Source organism: Pinus tabuliformis, chromosome Q (genome assembly GCF_031772625.1).
Source record: "Pinus tabuliformis cultivar Carrire ecotype Pingquan chromosome Q, CPIR1, whole genome shotgun sequence".
Classification (NCBI taxonomy): Eukaryota; Viridiplantae; Streptophyta; class Pinopsida; order Pinales; family Pinaceae; genus Pinus; species Pinus tabuliformis.
The window spans coordinates 744,405,675-744,430,238 of NC_142296.1; the positions used below are offsets into that span (position 1 = coordinate 744,405,675).

The 24,564-nt window shown below is 37.1% G+C and overlaps 1 long non-coding RNA gene across 1 annotated transcript in view; it reads right to left on the reverse strand.

The window, feature by feature from the left end:
* LOC149221684 (uncharacterized) overlaps window positions 1-24,564 on the reverse strand; it is a 104,599-nt gene that overhangs the window by 66,694 nt on the left and 13,341 nt on the right. The window contains exon 3 of the long non-coding RNA XR_016248871.1: window positions 7,868-7,987. This is a non-coding gene — a long non-coding RNA (uncharacterized LOC149221684). The remainder of the gene's footprint in view (window positions 1-7,867; window positions 7,988-24,564) is intronic.

Genomic DNA, 24,564 nt, shown 5'->3' on the forward strand with positions numbered 1-24,564 from the left:
GAGTAGGTAATGAGCATAGGATGAACACTACCATCGTATCAGGTGCAAAATCTTGCCATAGCAGGCTTCAAAACTAGGTGGATACACAAAACATACATGGGTATTTGTTTTGTTATTCTGGGAAGTATATATTGTCTTAGCATGCCTTAAAATGATGTGGTAACTTTCAAGACAAATGAGTATTAACCTTTCCTATCTTGTTATTCTAGCCTTTTTGGGTTCATGGCTGCCTCAGGTCTTCTTGATTAGAGTGTTTTCTAACATAGCCCAAGGCACAAGCAAAATCAATGAAAGTTGTGGGAATGCCTCAATTCTATATCCTTTCTATATCAATTCAAGGCATTTTCAGCTGGATGGATTAAAATTGCAATGCTATAACAACACTGCAAATATTTAAGTGAACAAGCTTTACTATAATATCCCCAGTTTCTCATCAGATGGGATCATCATCTATCCTCTCTAATATTCCTATCCCAAAAACCTCAAGCGATTTAGTGTCAAAGGCATGAAGAATTATGCAAATTCTGTCAACAAATTTATCCAGTTGTCTGATTGCAAGAACACTACAGGTTGTATGGTGAAGTGCAATATTCCTTGCATGCAGCACTTCAATGAGCAGTGCATGTTTGATAGGACATTTTTCTATCCCGTTTTGAATGCAACAATATGGCACCATGGAGATGATGACTTTGTTCACTTATCCTAGTTGCAGTGCTAGAGTTTCATTAATTGGATACTCACTCCCACATGAAACAGTTTGGATGCAAAGTGTGGGCTAAAGTGGGAGTTGGGTGTTATGGGCACTTTTTTATGATGTTCACTATGACCCCAATGTGGTCTATCAACATGCGGTAGATGTAACTGACAATGTGAGGTGTGCTTCTAAAGATGGATATCAAGGAGATGGGTTTTGTCAAGGCACTGGATACATAAGAGTATGTAAAAGGCATGGTGAGAAGGCATATGATAAGGACTATAAAAGAGATCACAATGCAACAAAGAGAATAGTCCTTGCAACTGGGTTTGTGACTTCGACAACACTTGTGGCAGCAAGTCTTATTGCACTTGCTTTACAAAGGAAACATAAATAATCTATAGATTTTGAATTAGACAGTCCAAGGATGGAAGACAACTTGCAAGCCTTCTAAGTTCTATCTATGCACTCTGAAGAATTCAAATTTGATATTATTAGGGTCCTATAATTTATAGGATCTCAAGGTGATTAAGCATTTCACAGTTGCAGGTTTCAAATTGTTCATAGATTTCAATTTTCAATTAATTTCATAAAAAAAAGAGGAAAAAGAAATGAAGAGGGTATTAAAAAAAGAGAAAAAGAAAAAGAAAACCCCAAAGATTGTTCAAATCATAAAATTTAAGTATGATTGAAAAAATTTCAATTTATGTTGATAGGTTAGAAAATAAAGAGTTGCCAAACAGTTAAATCTTGGCAAAATAGTAGCTAGGTAGAAATGGAATTTTGTCCAACTGTTTAATCTGGACCAAAGAGGAGAAATAATTAATAGAGTGGGTTCGATCTTAAAAGAAAAGAGATGAAAAGAAAAAAAACAATGAAAGAGTCTGCAAGTCTAAATGCACCCTATAAATGGAAAAGCATAAAAAATGCTAGGATAGAGAATAAGGGTAGGTAGAATCAGGGAATAAAGAAGGGGTATCAAAGGACCTTCTTAAAAAATTGGAAGACATTTTCTAAGGTTCGAATAAAATTCAGTCTTTCTAAGGTCGGATAGCAAAATTTATAAGGAAAAGGGGCTTATGACACATTAATAATCATCCCCCCCCCCCCTTAAACCTTATTTATTTGCCATTTCATATTCCTATAATCCACCCCCATTCATAATCTGACCCCACCACACACTCACCTGACATGTCATCATTAACCAACCCACCATATTTCCCCTCATCTCCACTCACTCCGCCCAATCAAATGGCCCATGTCTTTTTTTGGCCCCCCCTCACCATCTGAAATTTAATCCCGCGGGGGGGGGGGGGTCCCAGCGGCGTGGGGGGGGGGGGGGGTCCGAAATCCACTTTTCCTTCTTCAAAACCACCTTCCAAATTGTTTTTCTGCAGTATGTTTCCGAGAGAGATTCCGGGAAAACGAGAAGGAGTTTTGGAAACCTGAGAGAGGTTTTTGTTCAAAACGGGCTAAAGAACAATAACCTCTCCCATAATTTACACAGGTGTCTTCAGTTGGGAGAATCGAATCTCTGAGTTTACCCCTATTTTCAACAGTTTAGTTCCATTTTTTATGGCATGGAAGCTGTGATTTTGCGGCAAATATTTTGGCAAGCTGGAGATGAATTAAGAAAAAATGAAAGAGGTTCTTGTTCAGAACTGGTTGAGGAACAAAAAAATCTCCCAAAATTTACACAGGTATTTTCAATTAGGATAGTCAAATCTCTGAGTTTACCCCTGTTTATAGCAGTTCGGCCCATTTTTTGTGGCAACCAGTCCAAGATTTTCAGGGCTTTGTGTCTATCTTTGGCTGAGGTAGTTGAATTTGACCTCCTAATCCTAAGAGAGGATCTCTTCTATATATTGTAAGAATTCTAATTATAACAAGGAGGGGAAAATTCATAAGGGAAGAGCCCCATTCTGTAATGGTTCTCACTGTGTTTCAAGTGACAGTTTGCAAAGGAATAAAAGATTAGTTGTTCAGGATTCAAGAGGTGTACCAAATGGTGAAGTTTTCTCCCGTTGTTGTCTGTTTATCCACTGTACTTATTTCTCTGTATTTCTAAATCCTCAATTGTAAAATAGAAAGTGAAGATTAAGATTTGCTATTTGAGCACCTTATTTATGGCTGTGTTACAATTTACATGTTTTCTACTGATGCCAAATCGAGGAATTCTTAATTTCTCCTAGGTTTTTGCTGACTTTCTCTCTCCTTCTATCTCCTTAATCCATTTTATTCTCACAGATCCATGCAGTGCACCTAGCTTGCCCTGTTTCACTCCCATTTGTTGTTTCCACATGCTGATCACCCCAAGCCTTTGACTCCATTGCCCAATGGCCCTCTCCCTTGCTTTCCCCACCAAACCCATTTAAAAAACCAAACATATGCTCATTAACTAGCCTAATATCCATTCAGCCAACAAAGCTAAATCTCAAAGAGAGAGCCCTCTCTGAAGCTGGTAGGGTTAGATCCCAGCTCCAAAACCAGTTTTGATGTTACCTCAGTGATTTTGTTTTCAGTCTCGAAATTACAAAGTGTTAACATAGTGGCACCCATACTGGGGAAGTAATTATTCAGAAACAATTTTCAAGATTCAGATCTGGTTGGTAATGGTGGACAAACATCTAGACGCAAGAAGGTTGAAAGCCTCCACCTGACGACTCCACACAAGTTATGTGATCTAAAGACTCTAGTGGTAAAAGAATCCAGAGTTGTTGAGAACCTATGGTGACTCCATTCTAGCGTTGAGTGTTTTCAAGATGGATTCAAGAATACAACGCAGGTATACTCCTATGGACAATCAAAGATTCCAGGTTTTCCAAATCCCATGCCCAACATTGATTGGTTAAAATATCTTCCAGTGTTTAAAGATGAAAAAGGAGATGATGTTGCTTTACATTTATTGAGGTTTCATATGCACATCCGAAAGTTTAAAGTCAAATTCCATGAAGATTGTCTTATGAAAATATTTATGGCAACTTTGGAGGAAAAGGCCAGATCTTGGTATGAAAATTTACCAGCTGCTAGCATATGTTCTTTAAAACAGTTTCATACTGTATTTTATGATAACTACATAGAAGATTATCCATCTTTGCTACTATTCCAAAACTGCTGTGACAATTCTGAAAGTTTTATTCAATATCTGGAAGATTACTATGATGATGATCAGTTCACAGATGATGAAAAACTATAGGCTTTAGAAGAAAGATCTTTTCAAAAAGTAGAAGCCTTGCTTGAATTGTCTTTTCCTCAGGAAGAAAAAGATGATGTATGTTGTTTAGAGGTCCATGAAGTTTCCCCACAGGAAACAATTCTTGCAGCACAACAAACTGATCAACCAAAGGGTAAAGAAGAAATTCAGCTTCCTGAACTTGCTCAAGTAGAGGATAGCAATGAAAATCAACAGCAGTCTAGTGATTTGGAGATAGAGGCAGTAGAGCTTAAAAGTATTGATCCACAAGAGCATCTTCAACAAGTAGTGGTTTCTTCAGAAATTAAAGACCAGTCAAATTTATTTGATGAAAACCATCTCTCAAATTTTCTCTCCTTGGATGTAAATAAAATAAGACAACATACTTTTATAGATCATGTTCCTTCATCTGAAATTAATGAGAGTTTGCAGCTCCCTTGCAAGATTCTATGTGACAAAGAGAATGATAAGGACTTCCCTGTTGTATATGATATGGTTGTTATATTTGATGAAGATCAAGAGCATTCAGAGCACTTGGTTACAATGGATAACAAGGAGGAGAAACAATTTGCTTCCTTTCTATTTCAAGAGAATCACTTAAATCAAGCAGCAGTTTGGAATGAGGTTTGTTTTCCTATTACAAATCATCCAGAAGATCTCATGTGGCAGGATTACCATGATCCTTTGGTCAATATATTGTAGTCATCAATAGAAGAAGAATTTGCCAAATTCATCAATAGAGCTATTGAATCTAGTGGAAAAGTTAAGATGCCATTTTTTGAAATTACTTTTCTACCTAGAGAAGTAGAATGTAAATGTTTTTTAAGTATCCATTTACTTGACTGGTTGCATTGGAAGTTTGTTATTACTTGATATGGCAGTGTTTTTATCAGACTAGAGTAGGTAGATGAGTGCAAATAATCTCAATACTCTAAGCATCTTTCCAGTTTTAGTTTTAGATTGCTTTTCAGTTTTCAGTTCAAGTATGTTTCAGGCTTCAGTTTGCAGAGAATTCTGATTTCAGCTTCAAGATTTTCAGCCACATATAAGGTTGTAGATTTGGGACCAGCCCAATGGATCAGGCTACTAGTCTATGGTGTTCTTGACACCTCCTAAAGGAGAGTGCCATCCCCAACTGGAGCCACTGTTAGGGTCCTATAATTTATAGGATCTCAAGGTGATTAAGCATTTCACAGTTTGCAGGTTTCAAATTGTTCATAGATTTCAATTTTCAATTGATTTCATAAAAAAATGAGGAAAAAGAAATGAAAAGAGGGTATTAAAAAAAGAGAAAAAGAAAACCCCAAAGATTGTTCAAATCATACAGTTTAAGCATGATTGAACAAATTTCAATTTATGTTGATAGGTTAGAAAATAAAGAGTTTCCAAACAGTTAAATCTTGGCAAATCAGTAGCTAGGTAGAAATGGAATTTGGTCCAACTGTTTAATCTAGACCAAAGAGGAGAAATAAGTGATAGAGTAGGTTAGATCTTAAAAGAAAAGAGATGAAAAGAAAAAAAATAATGAAAGGGTCTGCAAGTCTAAATGCACCCTATAAATGGAAAAGCACAAAAAATGCTAGGATAGAGAATAAGGGTAGGTAGAATCAGGGAATAAAGAAGGGGTATCAAAGGACCTTCTTAAAAAATTGGAAGACATTTTCTAAGGTTCGAAGAAAATTCAATCTTTCTAAGGTCGGATAGCAAAATTTGTAAGGAAAAGGGGCTTATGACACATTAATAATCATCTTCCCCCCTTTAAATCTTATTTATTTTCCCTTTCATATTCCTATAGTTTGCCCCCATTCATAACCCGACCCCAACATGCACTCACCCGACACGTCATCATTAACAAACACACCATATTTCCCCTCATCTCCACTCACTCCGCCCAATTGATTGGCCCACGTCTTTTTTTGACCCCCCCTCACCATCTGAAAGTTAATCCCAGTATGGGGGGTGGGTGGGTCTGAATTCAACGGTTTCCGCTCCCCTATGTGTCATGATCTCGTGAGTTCGCACCCCCCCTCCAATACCACTTACCACTCCAGGGGGGTCCGAATTTAGCAGTTTTCGCTCCCCTACGTGTCGTGATCTCGTGAGTTTGCACACCCCCCCCTCCAATACCACTTACCACCCTAGGGGAGGGGTCTGAAATCCACTTTTCATTCTTCAAAACTGCCTTCCAAACCTTTTTTCTACAATATGTTTCCGAGAGAGATTCCGAGCAAATGGGAAGGAATTTTGGAAAACTGAGAGAGGTTGTTGTTCAGCAAGGGCTGAAGAAAAATAAATCTCCCAGAATTTACATAGGTGTCTTTAGTTGGGAGAATCGAATATCAGAGTTTACCCCTGTTTTCAGCAGTTCAATTCCGTTTTTTATGGCATGGCAGCTGTGATTTTACGACAGAGATTTTGGCAAGCTGGAGATGAATTAAGAAAAACTAAAAGAGGCTTTTGTTCAAAACGATCTGAGGAACAAAAACCTCTCCCAAAATGTACACAGGTGTTTTCAGTTGGGAGAATCAAATCTCTGAGTTTACACCTATTTTCAGTAGTTCGACCTGCTTTTTGTGGCAATCAATCCAAGACTTTTAGGGATTTGTGTCTATCTTTGGCTGAGGTAGTTGAATTCGACCTCCTGATCCTAGGAGAGGATCTATTCTATATATTTTAATAATTCTAATTATAACAAGGAGGGGAAAATTCATAAGAAGGGAAGAGTCCCATTCTGTAATGGTTTTCACTGTGTTTCAAGTGACAATTTGCAAAGGAATAAAAGATTAGTTGTTCAGGATTCAGGAGGTGTACCAAATGGGGAAGTTTTCTCCTATTGTTATGTGTTTATCCAATGTATTTATTTCTTTGTATTTTTGAATCCTCAATTGTAAAACAGAAAGTGAAGATTAAGATTTTCTATTTGAGCACCTTATTTCTGGCTGTGTTACAATTTACATGTTTTCTATTGAGGAATCGAGGAATTCTTAATTGCTCCTGGGTTTCTACTGACTTTCTCTCTCCTTCTATCTCCTCAATCCATTTTATTCTCAGAGATCCATGTAGTGCACCTAGCTTGCCCTGTTTCACTCCCATTTGTTGTTTCCGCAAGCTGATCACCCCAAGCCTTTGACTCCATTTCCCAATGGCCCTCTCCCTTTCTTTCCCGACCAAACCCATTTAAAAAACCAAACCTATGCTCATTAACTAGCCTAATATCCATTCAACCAACAAAGCTAAATCTCAAAGAGAGAGCCCTCTCTAAAGCCTGCTGGGCTAGATCCCAGCTCCAAAACCAATGATGATGTTACCTCAGTGATTTTGTTTTCAGTATCAAAACTACAGAGTGCTAACATAGTGGTGACCATACTGGAGAAGAAATTCTTCAAAAACAATTTTCAAGATTCATATCTGGTTGGTGATGGTGGAAAAACAACCAGACGCAAGAAGGTTGAAAGCCTCCACCTGGCGACTCCACGCAAGTTATGTAATCTAAAGACTCCATTGGTAAAAGAATCCAGAGTTGTTGAGAACCTATGGTGACTCCATTCTAGCGTTGAGTGTTTTCAAGATGGATTCAAGAATACAACGTAAGTATGCTCCTATGGACAGATCAAATATTCCAGGTTTTACAAATCCCATGCCCAACATGGATTGGTTAAAATATCATCCAGTGTTTAAAGATGAAAAAGGAGATGATGTTGCTTTAGTTTTATTGAGGTTTCATATGCAGATCTGAAAGTTTAAATTCAAATTCCATGAAGATTGTATTATGAAAATATTTATGGCAACTTTGGAGGAAAAGGCCAGATATTGGTATGAAAATTTACCAACTGCTAGCATATGTTCATTAAAGCAGTTTTGTACTGTATTTTATGATAACTACATAAAATATTATCCATATTTGCTGCTATTCCAAAGTTATTGTGACAATTCTGAAAGTTTTATTCAATATCTGGAAGATTTCTATGATGATGAAATACCTTTCCAAAAAGTAGAAGCCTTGCTTGAATTGTCTTTTGCTCAGGAAGAAAATGATGATGTATGTTGTGTAGAGGTCCATGAAGTTTCCCCATAGGAAACAATTTTTGCAGCACATCAAACTGATCAACCAAAGGGTAAAGAAGAAATTCAGTTTCCTGAACTTGCTCAAGTAGAGGACAACAATGAAAATCAACAATAGTCCAGTGATCTAGAGATAGAGGCGACAGAGCTTAAAAGTATTGATCCACAAGAGCATCTTCAACAAGTAGTGGTTTCTTTAGAAATTAAAGACCAGTCAAATTTATTTCATGAAAATCATCTCTCAAATATTCTCTCCTTGGATGTAAATAAAATAAGACAACATAATTTTATAGATCATGTTCCTTCATCTGAAATTAATGAGAGTTTGCAGCTCCCTTGCAAGCTTCTATGTGACAAAGAGAATGATAAGGACTTCCCTGTTGTATATGATATGGTTGTTGTATTTGATGAAGATAAAGAGCATTCAGAGCACTTGGTTACAATGGATAACAAGGAGGAGAAACAATTTTCTTCCTTTCTATTTCAAGAGAATCACTTAAATCAAGCAGCAGTTTGGAATGAGGTTTGTTTCCATGTTACAAATCATCCAGAAGATCTCATGTGGTAGGATTACCATGATCCTTTGGTCAATATATTGCAATAATCAGTAGAAAAAGAATTTTCCAAGTTCATCAATAGAGGTATTGAATCTAGTGGAAAAGTTAAGATGTCGTTTTCTGAATTTACTTTTCTACCTAGAGAAGTAGAATGTAAAATTCTCTTAAGTATCCATTTACTTGACTGGTTTCATTGGAAGTTTTTTATTAATTGATATGGCAGTGTGTTTATTAGACTAGAGTAGGTAGATGAGTGCAAATAAGCTCAATAATCTTGGCATCTTTCCAGTTTCAGTTTTAGATTGCTTTTCAGTTTTCAGTTCAAGTATGTTTCAGGCTTTAGTTTGTAGAAAATTCTGATTTCAGCTTCAAGATTTTCAGCCAAAGATCAGGTTGCAGATTCGGGAACAGACCAATGGATCAGGCTACTAGTCTATAGTGTTCTTGACACCTCCCAAAGGAGAGTGCCATCCCCAGCTAGAGCCACTGTTAGGGTCCTATAATTTATAGGATCTCAAAGTGATTAAGCTCTTCACAGTTTGTAGGTTTCAAATTGTTCATAGATTTCAATTTTCAATTGATTTCATAAAAGAAAGAGGAAAAAGAAATGAAAAGAGGGTATAAAAAAAAAGATAAAAAGAAAAAGAAAAATAAAACCCCAAAGATTGTTCAAATCATACAGTTTAAGCATGATTGACCAAATTTCAATTTATGTTGATAGGTTAGAAAAAGAGTTTCCAAGCAGTTAAATCTTGGAGAATTAGTAGCTAGGTAGAAATGGAATTTGGTCCAACTGTTTAATCTAGACCAAAGAGGATAAATAAGTGATAGAATAGGTTAGATATTAAAAGAAAAGAGATGAAAAGAAAAAAACAATGAAAGGGTCTGTAAGTCTAAATGCACCCTATAAATGGAAAAGCACAAAAAATGCTAGGATAGAGAAAAAGGGTAGGTAGAATCAGGGAATAAAGAAGAGGTATCAAAGGACCTTCTTAAAAAATTAGAAGACATTTTCTAAGGTTTGAAGAAAATTCGATCTTTCTAAGGTCAGATAACAAAATTTGTAAGGAAAAGGGGCTTATGACACATTAATAATCACCCCCCCTTTTAAACCTTATTTATTTGCCCTTTCATATTCCTATAGTCTGCCCACATTTATAACCCGACCCCACCACACACTCACATGTCACGTCATCGTTAACCAAACCACCATATTTCCCCTCATCTCTGCTCACTTTGCCCGATCGAATGACCCACGTCTTTTTTCGTCCCCCCCTCACCATCCGAAAGTTAAACCCAAGGGGGTCCGAAGTCAGCGGTTTCCACTCCCCTACATATCTTTCTCTCATGAGTTTGCACCCCCCCCCCTCCAATACCACTTACCACTCCGGGGGGGGGGTCCGAAATCCACTTTTCCTTCTTCAAAACCGCCTTCCAAACCTTTTTTCTACAGTATGTTTCCGAGAGAGATTCCGGGAAAACGGGAAGGAATTTTGGAAAACCAAGAGAGGTTCTTGTTCAGCAAGGGCTGAAGAACAATAACTCTCCCAGAATTTACACGGGCATCTTCAGTTGGGAGAACTCAATCTCTGAGTTTACCCCTGTTTTCAACAGTTCAGTTCTGTTTTTTATAGCATGGCAGCTATGATTTTGTGGCAGATATTTTGGCAAGCTGGAGATGAATTAAGAAAAATTGAAAGAGGCATTTTTTCAGTACGGGTTGTGGAACAAAAACCTCTCCAAAAATTTACACAGATGCTTTCAGTTGGGAGAATCAAATCTCTAACTTTACCCCTATTTTCAGCAGTTTGACCCATTTTTGTGGCAATCAGTCTAAGATTTTCAAGGATTTGTGTCTATCTTTGGCTGAGGTAGTTGAATTCAACCTCTTGATCCTAGGAGAGGATCTCTTCTATATATTGTAAGAATTCTAATTATAATAAGGAGGGGAAAATTCATAAGAAGGGAAGAGTCCCATTCTGTAATGGTTCTCACTGTGTTTCAAGTGACGGTTTGCAAAGGAATAAAAGATTAGTTGTTCAGGATTCAAGAGGTGTACCAAATGGTGAAGTTTTCTCCTGTTGTTATGTGTTTATCCACTGTATTTATTTCTCTATATTTCTGAATCCTCAATTGTAAAACAGAAAGTGAAGATTAAGATTTGCTATTTGAGCACCTTATTTCTGGCTGTGTTACAATTTACATGTTTTCTACTGATGCCAAATCGAGGAATTCTTAATTGCTCCTGGGTTTCTGTTGACTTTCTCTCTCCTTCTATCTCCTCAATCCATTTTATTCTCAGAGATCCATGCAGTGCACCTAGCTTGCCCTGTTTCACTCCCATTTGTTGTTTCTGCAAGCTGATCACCCCAAGCCTTTGACTCCATTGCCTAATGTCCCTCTCCCTTGCTTTCCCCACCAAACCCATTTAAAAAACCAAACCTATGCTCATTAACCAACCTAATATCCATTCAGGCAACAAATCTAAATCTCAAAGAGAGAGCCCTCTCTAAAGCTGGCAGGGCTAGATCCTAGCTCCAAAATCAGTTTTGATGTTACCTCAGTGATTTTGTTTTTAGCCTCGAACTTACAGAGTGCTAACAGATATATTCTCTTATAAGATATTGGAGAAGGACACTTAAAGCTTTGCTGCTAAAAACAAAAGTGTGGACATAGTGCTTGTGGGACTATATATGATGGGAAGCTTACTGATGGTCACCTTGTTATTATAAAAGGGATCCATTTTGGGAGTTCTCATGGAGTAGATCAACTACTAAATGAAATTAATATCTTCTTAATAGTGAAACAAAATAAAACTTCATACAAATTCTTGGTTTTGTTTATTAACTGAATTTGTCTCTATTTGAACTGAGGGTTTATATTTACTAATGTTGATGAAGCGATGATATAATTGGCTACACTGTTTACCGTGTTATTAAAGTATGTCAAAATTCTAGAACTAGGTTAGTAAGAAACATAGTTCATCTTTGTTCTACTTGTGATTATCATATCAGGTTCAGTACTCCCTACTTACTGTTGTTATTCTGCTAGTATCAGATTCTGCAAATCAGTGTTCTAGAGGTTAGATTACTGCATATAGGATATAGGAGCTCATCGCCATCACTCTTCTCCCATTCCAAACCTGACCACATCCTCCACTATTCCATGCCACAGATTGACATAGTGGTCAGGATTACTGGTAAATGCAAATAAATTGACACATTATTTGGCTAGCCCTGGTGGGATCGATCCTCCATGGTGGTCAATATTTCAGAGACTACTCTTCAGCTTAGATCAATAATCTCTGCAACATAGGTCAAGAGACATGTGATTTTGGTTTACAAGCAAGATGACTACAATCGGGTTCTAATCATTTGTGGTCTTGGAAACAATGGTGGTGATAGACTTGTGGCTACATGCCACCTTTATCGTTTTGGATACACGCCATTTGTCTATTATCCAAAACAAACAAATAAACCTCTTTATCATGGGCTTGTTACTCAACTAGAAGGACTTGTTGTTCCATCCTTGTCACCGGAGGATTTACCAATACAACTAGCCAACAATTTCGAAATTGCAGCGGATGCAATGTTTGGGTTTTTATTCCATGGTAAGTTAGTTTTTTTTAGTGTGTTTTTTGTGTAGGAAAATCTTGCAGTCTTACACGTTGCAATATTATACATTATGTGTTGAAGCCAATGTACAAGTGCATTGGGGCAGAATTTCCTAACATCAAGTACTTAGCCTAAACAAGCATTGTGGATAGTAGACCCCATACAAGCAGGTCTAACAATGTTTGTGGGAACTATTGGGGTTAAGATTAAGATTCTAAAGCTTCCTCGGGGAGTTTTTTTAGCAAAATGCACAAAATCCCCATACATATGCTCTTGGCAACATGTCATTTCACATGTCACAAGGACCCATATTTTGTTGCAATAAAGAGCCCATTGAGGCTTGCGAGTAATAGTTTGAGGCCTGAATTTAATAGTCTGGTTATGGGTGTGTTTTCCACTACATTTCCTTGTGAAATCACATCCACTAAATTGTGTTCTGTGTGTGCACTATGCACTTCCAATTACTTTGTTGTGCTCTCTGAATTGAATTGAATCTCTAACGAGTTGATGGGCAGAACCACTGAGGGAAAAAGCACAGTGCCAGCCAAAAAAAGAATTGTTGGCTAGAACCATGAAAAGGGAAATTACCAAGTTGTTCAAATCCCAGGAAATTATGAATTGTGTGGCATACAAAGGAATACCAAGTCTAGGGTCAAGTACACTGAATTATGGCATGGTTTCCAACATCTGTAACTATTGAGGGCTACAAGAATGACAAGCCTTGCTATATAAAAGGGACCAATTTAACCATGTTTATATTTTCAAAAAGACCATCAAAATAAAGGCAGTATCAAGAGGATCACACTGGCAATGAAGAATAAGGTCAATGTTTCAAGTTTTCCAAGCAGAGTTCAATACAGTGGTGCCAATTTTGTGTTTCCACAAATATACAAAGCAACAATATACTACACCAACTAAATGGGAAATATATGTCATTTCTTATATAGTGCATGAGTTTCTATCATAGCCAAAGCAACGCACCCGAAGAAATACAACAATATAGATAAGTATTTGTTTAATGAATGTAAAACTATTTTTTTGAGTAATTGTTACGTCTTAAATATTACAAGCTTATGAGGACAACATAAATATTTCACGATGACGATTATGGCATCTCTTTCTTGATGGCTAATTAGGAATGACTGAAGAACAACAACATGCAGTGAATACCTGGCAGGAAGCAACAATGAAGACTGAAGGATTTTGACCTTGTATGTATCTAAATGCACTGAGGATAGTGCATAAATAAGGGAGAGGGGAATGTAACACCCCTGATCAGGACCCCCTCGAATGATACATGGACAAATGTATGTGTGAATATTAGGTTGGTGAGCCAGGAGTTGCTTTTGGGGCAGTATGCCCGTGTGTATGTGTGTTTATGTGTTGGGGGATAGTGTGTCCATGTGTGTGTGTTTTTTATGCTATGGGGCTAGAAAACCTGATGTGGTAAACAATGATTAACTTATGTATATTAATAAACACCTAATGGTTGTAGGCATACCTAGACAAAAGAGTATGGGGGGCCCACCACTCCACAGCAGGAAAAAGGCATTTGGAAAAGGAAAGTAATATTACAATATTAAATAAAGGAGAAATGTATTTATAAAAGGGGGATTCATTCAGTTGATCCTTAAGGGGACTACTAATCAGCTAGTGGGTCTTGGGGTGGACTCTATGACTGACTGATGGCTAGTGAGTCCTAAGGTTGGACTCTGGACTAGCCAAGGTGCAGTTATTAAGTTAATTGTGTCATATGGATGCATCCTGTTATGGTGTGAGCCCCTATGCTGGCTCTGGGGAGCTTGGTGCTCCGAGGGTTTGTTGGCCCTATTATGGCCTAGTGCCATGGAGTTTTGGGGGGAACTCAATGTCAGTTTGTGGGCCAAGGAGGGTGCCTGGAGCCCTAGAACAATATGTTTGTTGGGTTGGTACCTTAGCAATTAGCCTGGAGGGTGCCTGGAGCCCTGGAGCAACATGGTTGTTGGGTTGGAACCTTGGACCTCAGTTAGGGTTTTGTATTGGTTTTATGACTTTCTCGTGGAGTTGGAGCTCCAGCTTGGGGGTGACCCGTTCCTTAAGTAAACATTTGTAAGGATTGCTTCTGCCCAATCTATAGGACTTAACTTTTTAAAAGTTAACATAGATCCTGCCATTCCTAACAAGGTGTGATTCATTCTTTCTACTACTCCATTTTGCTGTGGAGTGTCGACATCTGTAAGATGTCGTTTGATCCCATTGTCTCTAAAATAACTTTGGAATTCATTTGAAGTGAATTCTCCTCCTTATCTGTTCTAAGAGTGCTAATCTTTTCTTTGACTTCGTTTTCAACAAGTTGACGCAAAGTTTTAAACTTTTCAAATGCCTCTGACTTATGCTTCAAGAAGCAAACCCATGTCATTCTACTGAAATCATCAATGAAGGGTAAGAAATATTTGCAACCTACTAGAGAAGCTTGCAAGGGTCCACAAATGTCACTGTGTACTAATTGCAAATACTTGTTTTCTCGCTAGGAACTTGTCAGAAAAGTCTTGGACTTTGTTTTCCATAAATGAAATATTCACATCTTGCATTTTATTTCTTAAAGGTAGGAATTCCCTTAACCATTCCCTGTTTTTGTAGTTGAGAGATACTTTCAAAGTTTAGATGTCCATATCGCACATGCCATAATCTGATAGGTGAAATTTTTGTACTTGCTGCCCTTGCAAAGTTAGAATTCCTTGGAATAACTGTTCCTTGCATCCTTAACAATTTTCCATTTTCATACCCTTTCATCATTGTTTTCATGCTCTATTTGATTGAATTAAGTTTAACTAGGCCATCCTCCAAAACCACCTGGTGTCCAGCTTGTCGGATCGAGACTAAAGACAACAAATTCTTTTTAAAAGTGGGTACATACCATACATTTGAAATCAATCTTTCTCCAATGTCAGGAAGATAAACTTTAACGATACCTTTTCCATAAGGAGTGTGTTTTGTGTCATCAACAAGAAAGATTGAATTAAGGTGGCATGGTTGGAAGTTCCAAAAGAAGTCTCATTGAAAATTCATGTGTTGGGTTGCTCCTATATCTAAAATCCATGCATCTTCATAATCACTTTTAAGAAAAGTGGAAACTAATGCTGTTGATTTTGAGCTTTGACTTGTGAAGACATATTCTGAAACATCATCATCTTGATCATTGGAAAATTGAGTTGTGTTTTGATGGAACTTTGGAATTTTATCAATGGAAGTTCTACAATCTTCTACAAAATGGACCACTCTGTTAGATCTTCTGCAGACAATTTGATTCAAGTCTCTACCTCTTCCTTGATATTGTCCTCTGCCTCTACTTTGACCTCTGCTTTGAGTTTTCCCTCTGCCTTGACTTTGACCTCTTCCTTGATTGTTTCCTCTGTTTGAAAGTTGCCTCTGTTTTGAAAGTTGCCTCTGCCTTGACTATTTCCTCTTCCTTGAAATTTTCCTCTGCTTTGGCTTTTTCCATGACCTTGTCCACTATGTGCTGCTGGATGTTGATTGAAATGTCCTCTTCCTCTACCTCTAGAACGGTCAGTTGATGATTTACTTGTGATGGCCTTTATGAAGAAGACATATTCCCCTTGTTTCTTCTTCCCAAAATTTTTGTCATGTTGAGCCAACATCTCACTTAGCTCATCAAACTTTAATCTATCTAACTTTCTGGTCACTTGTAGAGTTTCCAAAAAATGTGTGTAAGAAGAAGGTAATCCAACAATTAGAATTGTGGTCATGAAATTGTCATCTACTGTTTGAAATCCAACTTTTACTATTTCTTGCTTAATATTTTTAAGACTTGAGATATACTCAAGGACATATCCTCCTTTAGTTAGTTTTTGTTGAAACAACTTAAGTTGTAGATCAACCTTTTTTTATTCAAGTTGTGTATCAAATATATCTTTGAAAGTATGCAAAGCAAACCATGCATCTGAGGCATTTTCAACATGAATATACATTTCATCATTTACTAAAGACTTTATGATGATGATGATGATGATGATGGTTAACGTCCACTGAGACCAAACATTGGTCTATCGAACCTAAAGAAACAAATTATTTATTTTGATTTAAGATTTTATTCCTATGCTCAAAAATCTTGGAGAGAAACCTCCTGAGCTCATTATAATTTTGACATTGTAAAAGGCTAGGAAGGTCAGTGTTGTAACAAAGAGCGAGTGCCTTGGCATTTTTAATTTCCCATTTTGCAAGTGAAGTTACATTTGTGGGTTTATTAAGCTTCATATCTCCATCACATATGCCTTGCCACAATTCATTGTATATTAGAGTGCTTTCAATGAGACGTTTCCATGTCTTGTATGATTTTACCCCTTCAAGCTTATCAGAATCAGAGAATAGATTAACTAACTTTGACATGGTAGTGTTGAAGCTTTGTACCAAAAATAATGAAGCACAAGAAAATCAAGATGAGTAACACGTCACACAAAACACGACACGCAAAAGCAATCTATCGGGGCTTGGCCTTGACCCTCGTATAGTCGTTGGAGGAGAAAAATGAATAAGCTTTGTACTTGGCTCTAGTCAATTTCTCTTAAAAGTTTTACAATGAAATCTTTCAAAATTTGACTTATTTACAATCCCCTTGCAAAGTACTCTAACCCCCTCAAAGTAAAAAATTACTTTGAGTTACAATATGACCATCCCAGACTTTCAAATTGCAAAATTATACTTTATCTCTCCAAATATTACAAAAACTACAAAAATAAAAACCCCTTATTACTCCAAATATTACAAAAAAACCCCTTTTACTTGAAAGTGGCAAAACTTACACCTTATTAATCCACAAATATTACAAAATTCTTTATCACTCCCCATTTACAAATTTTACAAAAAAAAAATAACCACTCCTAGAAAAATACCCCACCCACCTTATTACTCCATTACAAAAAAATCAATTTCAATAATACTTATCTCTCCATTTCCAAAAAATTAAAAAAATTACCATTATTCCTTATCTCTCCAAAACACTCCTCACTCTATTAATAAATTCTAATTCTTTTAAAACTCACTTTAAAAAGAATTTATGAAATCCCTTTAAAAAGGTGAAACCACTTTACATTCTAAACATAAATATTCAAATCGAAATATATTTGACATATATCCACTTACTTTTCAAAGTAATCCGAATGTTGACCAAACTCTTTGTTTAGCGCATGGATTGATCCACAGAGTGGCTACTGCAACACAAATGGTGTATTCTACAACAAGCGAAAGCCCGCACAAATCCCTCACCAAGATGATCCACGGGACGTTCCCACTTTTGTCTTGTCGAGACACCAGCCTAGAAACCATACGGCCCTTGTGGGCGCCATTACTGGAGCTCATATCATCTAAGGAATTTTCAAAGTAGGCACCTGCGTGGATGTCGAAGATTGTACGAAGCGCTGAGGAGGACGAGCAAGGTATATTGTTGGGGATTGAAAGACGCCGCACAGAATTTAACCACAGATCCTTCTGAGCCCGATATAAATCCTCATCCCATGAGACCGCAGGCAAAGCAGGGCTGTTTGAGTGAGCACTTTCTCGCTCAAGATGATCAGTGTTAGACCAAACAATGCGCAGCGGAAATAAAATACATACATACACAACACACATAAAAACCCAAAACCATAACACAAGTATTTAACGTGGTTCACCCAACCAATCTGGGCTACATCCACCAGAACAGAGGCATCGGAAATCTTATTATTCAACAGGAGATTACAACAATTTCTAATTCTTCACACATACTCTTAGCTCACCCTATTTTCTCTACACTCTCTACACACACTCTCAATCCTCTACGGGATTACATTTCTTATAGCTGGAGTAGAAAACCGAATCATATATTCCCTCACAACAAATATAGGATGCATTAACTCCTCCTCAAAAAATGTTGGAGCTAATATAGCAACTAATCCTATTGTTGTCACATACATGAGATTTTTTCCTAAATTAATTAAACAGAAAATCTCAACAATCTCCACCTTGACAACAATTAGCCTGATACCCTATTCATTTATTATTTTTGTCTTTTCTGCAAGCCAAGAGAAGCCAGACACCAACGTAGCTTCTCTAACAAAACTGGTTTCGTGAACATGTCTGCACAGTTTTCCTTCGTATGCACCTTTTCAAGAGAAACACCCCTTTCAGTGATAACCTGTCTTACAAAATGGTACTTGATAGGTATATGCTTTGATTTACTATGATAGGCCGGATTCTTAGCCAAATGAATTTCACTTTGACTATCACAAAATAACTTGATGTTGTCCTCTAACCTACCAAACTCACCAATCAAACCTTTCAACCAAACCGCTTCTTTGCAAGCATGTGAAGCAGCTATGTATTCTGCTTCAGTAGTGGATAAAGCAACAATATTCTGTAGCTTTGACATCCAGCTAATAGCTCCACCTGCAAGAGTAAAGACATACCTTGAAGTTGACCTTCTCTTATCCAAATCACCTGTAAAATCGGAATCAACATAACCGCAAACAAATTCACTACTTCTGTTATAAGTGATACAATAATCACTTGTGCCTCTCAAATACCGAAGCACCCATTTCACCGCTGACCAGTGTTATTTTCCTGGATTTGCCATATACCTGCTGACAACCCCAACTGCATGTGAAATATCTGGTCGAGTACAAACCATCGCATACATTAAACAACCTACTACATTGGCATATGGAATTCGAGACATATATTCCTTTTCTTCATTTGTATTAGGACATAAACTTGAAGAAAGCTTAAAATGGGAAGCTAAAGGGACTGAAACAGGCTTCACATTGTTCATACCAAACCTCAAGAGTATTTTCTCAATATACTTTTGTTGTGATAGCCACAGCTTACCATTGCTCCTATCTCTGAAAATCTCCATGCCCAAAATTTGTCTTGCTGCTCCTAGATCTTTCATATCAAATGTCCTAGCCATCTGAGCCTTTAACCTGTTGATCTCTGTTATGCTTTTGCTTGCTAAAAGCATATCGTCAACATACAACACTAAGATAATAAACATGCCATTACTTAATTTCTTAAAGTAAACACAATGATCATATTCACTTCTTATATAATTTTGACTCAACATGAAAGAATCAAACTTCTTGTACCATTGTCGAGGTAACTGCTTCAGACCATACAATGATTTCTTGAGCCTGCAGACAAATTTCTTGTTGCGATCTTGAACAAACCCTTCCAATTGTTCCATGTAAATCTCCTCATCTAAATCTCCATGTAAAAATGCAGTTTTAACATCTAGTTGTTGTAATTCTAAATCAAGTAAAGCAACTAATGCTAATACAATTCGAATTGAAACAATTTTTACAACTGGTGAAAGTATCTCATGAAAATCAATGCCTGCTTTCTAAGAAAAACCTTTCGCGACCAACCTTGCTTTGTACCTGTCCTTTGATCCATCAACACCCCTTTTCAATTTGTACACCCATTTACATCCCACAGTTTTTTTGTCTTTACGAAGTTCTACCAGATCCCATGTGTCCTTCTTGTCTAATTCCATCATCTCGTCCTTTATAGCTTCTTTCCACTTTTCGCTTTTAGAACCTTCTACAACTTCCTGATAGCACAAAGTTTCATCACTGTTAGCGGTTAAAGCAACTGAAGTAACATAATCATCATACCTTCTAGGAGGACGTTTAATTCTTGTGGACCTCCTTAAAGATGTTTTTGGTACTTCCATAATTTGCTGATTATTTTCTGTAGGAACTTCTTCATGATCATCATCGGAATCATGTTCATGATCTACATCTGAAACTTGTTCATGACCTGCATCTGAAACTTGTTCATGACTTACATCTGAACCATGTTCATCTTGATCATCATCAGCATTTGAATTGGTTTCAAACTGAATGTGTTGAAGCTTAGATACATTATCCTGTTTCAATTTATCATCTACATCTGAATTTTCAAGTGAGGATTCATTAAATTTAACATCTCTGTTAATGATGATCTTGTGAGTAGTAGGATCCCACAATCTGTATCCCTTAGTCCCATCACCATATCCAACAAAGATATATCTTTTTGATTTAGGATCTAATTTAGAACGCTGATGTTTTGGAACTAGAGCATATGCATCACAACCAAAAACTTTCAGTTTAGAATAATCACAAGGATGACCTTTCCATACCTCTTGAGGAATTTTGCATCCTATTGCAGTTGATGGTGATATATTTATCAAATAGCAAGTTGTAGCAACCGCATCTGTCCACAATTCCTTCTGCAAATTGGCGTTACTCAGCATACTTCTTGCTCTCTCTAAAAGAGTCCTGTTCATGCGTTCAACAACTCCATTTTGCTGAGTAGACACAGTGGTTTTATGTCTTTCGATCCCAGCTTCCTTGCAATAATTATCAAATTCCTTTGAAGTAAACTCACCACCATTGTCAGTTCTTAGACATTTAATAGTTCTTCCAGTGATGTTTTCAACTAATGCTCTAAACTGTTTGGAAACTGTAAACACATCAGACTTCTTCTTTAACATGTAGACCCACACTTTTCTAGAGAAATCATCAATAAAAGATACAAAATAAGACGATCCGCCATATGAGGTTATAGGAGATGGACCCCAAATATCAGAATGGATATAATCAAGGATTCCCTTACTAGTATGTTTTCTAGTTTTAAACTTCTGCTTGCTTTGTTTTCCAAACAGACAATGTTTGCAGAAATCTAACTTAACAGACTTTAGACTAGGAAGTAACTTACGATCAGATAAAATATTTAATCCTCTTTCGCTCATATGGCCCAACCTTTGATGCCATAAACGAATAGAATTACTGTCATTTTCAGAAACTATAGAAACATGATCTGACTCTGTTCTTCCTTCTAACTAAAAAAGATTTCCAACCTTCTTTGCTTTCATTACTAGTAAAATTCCTTTATAAACTTTCATTACTCCACCTTGAATAAAGGTTTTATATCCATTTGAGTCCAGTACTCCTAATGAAATGAGGTTTTTCCTTAGTTCAGGTACATGTCTTACATCAGTTAAAATTTTATTTGTCCCATCAAACATTTTAAGCTGAATGGTTCCAATTCCCACAATGTTACATGTGACATCATTTCCCATGTAAACTACTCCATCATTGATTGGTTTATAAGTTTTAAACCATTCCCTATGAATACACATGTGATTTGATGCACCAGAATCTAACAGCCAATGTTGATCATGACTAGACAAATCAACTGATAACACTTCATCACTCATACCTGTCTTGGATGCCAAACCTGTATTTGTCGTGTTTGCTTCTTGCTTTGCTGTTGAAGAGACTTCTTTGGATGCTTGCTGTCTCTTCCAACAGTCCTTCTTCAAATGTCCCGATTTGCCACAAAACCAGCACTTTACCTTACTCTTCTTCCCTTTCGATTTTGAACGCGAGTCGCTGTGCTTACTGGAGCGTCTTTCTCTAGAACGACCTCTAGCCATCATTACTTCTGATGTAGAGGTTTCTGAATTTGACCTCTTCCTTGTCTCTTCGGACAACAAAGCTCCAACAACATCATCAAATTCAAGGGTTTCTGATATACTTAGACTTATAGAAGTAACAAAATGATCCCATGACTCGGGCAATGAGCATAATAAAGTTATAGCTTTATTTTTTGATTCAAATTTTACTTCTATACTTTCTAATTGCACCATGAGAGTATTAAAGACATTCAAATGATCAGTGATAGTTGTACCTTCCTTCATGCACAGATTGTACAATTGTCGCTTTAGAAGAATCCTATTGGTCAAGGATTTTTTCATGTACAGCTTCTCAAGCTTTGTCCACAAACCAGCGGCAGTTTTTTCTGACACGATGTCAAACAAAACATCATCTGCCAAACACAGTCGAATACCGCTCAAAGCTCTTCCATCCAATTCATTCCATTCATCATCCGTCATGGTGTAAGGCTGTTTGGTTTTTCCCAACAGTGCCTTCGCCACCCCTTGTTGCACAAGCAGATCATGCATCTTCACTTTCCAGATTTCGAAGTTATTTTTGCCATTGAACTTCTCAATCTCAAAACAAGCACTTTGAGTTTTCTCCATGTTGTATCAAACAAAATCTCCAATTCCAAATTAAAAATGCCTCTGTCGTACCGTGTAATCAAAATTTGAAAAGAAAAACAAAAAATTGCAGATTTACCAGAGGGAAAAACTACTTGGCGCTCCTTGATAGTGGAAAACCCGTGCCTAAAACATAATCCACTGCCTAGCGCTCCTTGACAACGGACGATCCGCGCCAGAAAAAAATCGGTGTAAGTGACAAAAAATTGGCGCGCTTAAAACCGTCGATTCCGTGCCAATCGGGATAATGGAGATCTGGTGCGAGTATTAAACTCGGAACCACTCCAATTGGCGTGTCTGTTCCAAAATAAAACGCGCCAACCCGATCACAGTCAGAAATTGGTGCGACTGTCTCTGCCGAAACTGCGCCAATCGCCAAAACTCCACCTTCGGCAGCTCTGTCACACGCACCAGCTCCATAACCAGAGACCTATTGGTTATGGGCCCTCCACGCTTCCGCTGCGCCGCTCTGATACCACTTGTTAGACCAAACAATGCGCAGTGGAAATAAAATACATACATACACAGCACACATAAAAACCCAAAACCATAACACAAGGATTTAACGTGGTTCACCCAACCAATCTGGGCTACATCCACCAGAACAGAGGCATCAGCAATCTTATTATTCAAGAGGAGATTAAAACAATTTCTAATTCTTCACACATACTCTCAGCTCACCCTATTTTCTCTACACTCTCTACACACACTCTCAATCCTCTACGGGATTACATTTCTTATAGCTGGAGTAGAAAACTGAATCATAAATTCCCTCACAACAAATATAGGATGCATTAACTCCTCCTCAAAAAATACTGGAGCTAATATAACAACTAATCCTATTGTTGTCACATACATGAGATTTTTTCCTAAATTAATTAAACAGAAAATCTCAACAACCAGGGAGCTGGAATTTCCGAAATAATGAATGGTGAAAGCTTAAGGCATTCAACAAAGATGTGAAAAGATATATAAAAGTTAACTGTTTTTTTAGAGAATGAAGATAGAGCAGAGAATACCGCGACTAGATAAACAACAACGTGCAACTTTGGAACACACAGGGGAAGACTTGGAGATGCAAGCTGGAGAATTTTCACAGCAACCTGCTCAATTGAAAGAAGACCTTAAATATGTTCGATTTTTTTTAAAAACTGGTATCTTTCTGGCTATGTTGAGAGGAATTGCGCCTACACGAAAAATTCTCCTCTCATTTTTTTAATCAAATATCACTGATTAAAAAAATATTTTTTCTTTTCCTTCCTAAATTTTTTTTACATACCAAATAATAGTTTGCATACTTATCAAAAGCTGGCCAATTTAATGGAGTTTTACAAAAACCTTGAATAGTTGGAACCTCCTCTTCACATCAGTAGCATTATTTTGCTCTGATACCACAATAATGGCAGAAGTGTCCTTAGACAGACAATTTTATTAATCAGGAAAATAAATTACATAATAATTTTGCAAGAGTTTACACACACACTCCAACACTCTTGCAATGAGGAGAATGAGCCATATATAAGCTCAATGTCCTAATCTATTCTTGGTTATGGATCAATAAATGCAATTTTAACAAATCTACTAACTATATTCCTAAATTGGAGCCTAAGATACGACACTATTCGAGATGTCATATCATTTACAACAATATTCTATTTCTAAGCCCCTCCAATATTAATTAAATATTCTAAATTAATAAATATTTTATCCTAACTTTGTGAATTATGAATTATGTATTTTGGATCATCTAACAGAACAATATGTTGGTTGGGTTGGTATTTTGGCAATTAGCCTGGAGGGTGCCTGGAGCCCTGGAGCAACATGGTTGTTGGGTTGGAACCTTGGACCTCGACTAGGATTTTGTATTAGTTTTATGACTTCCCTGTGGAGTTGGAACCCCAGCTCGGGAATTACCCACGATAGAGAATTTATGAACTACAAGGTAAATTCTCTACCAGGTCTATAGTTGGGAGGAAATGTAATTTTGTGGTTAATTATGCTCAATTTGTGTATTGCGGCTAAATTATGCTAATATTTCTAGTTATGTGTGGGAACAATGAAATTTGTTACATGTATTTGGTCAATATATATTTAGTCTTGGTTTAATTTTTGCCTAGGGTTTTGAGTGAGAAGGTAAAACTCAGGGGTTGTTTGAGTGGCATAGCCAAGGGGTGGCTCGGGAGATTACATATGGCCTCGATAGAGATAGAAAGAACATTGAACATAACATACACAGGATTTTACAGGGCTCGTTCATGGGGCTGGTTATTTTCATCAGACTACAATGATGATGATAACTCTGATAGTAAGAGAACAAGAAGTACTACAAATGAATATCAACATCCATATGGTAGTGAGTTTGATATTGAGGC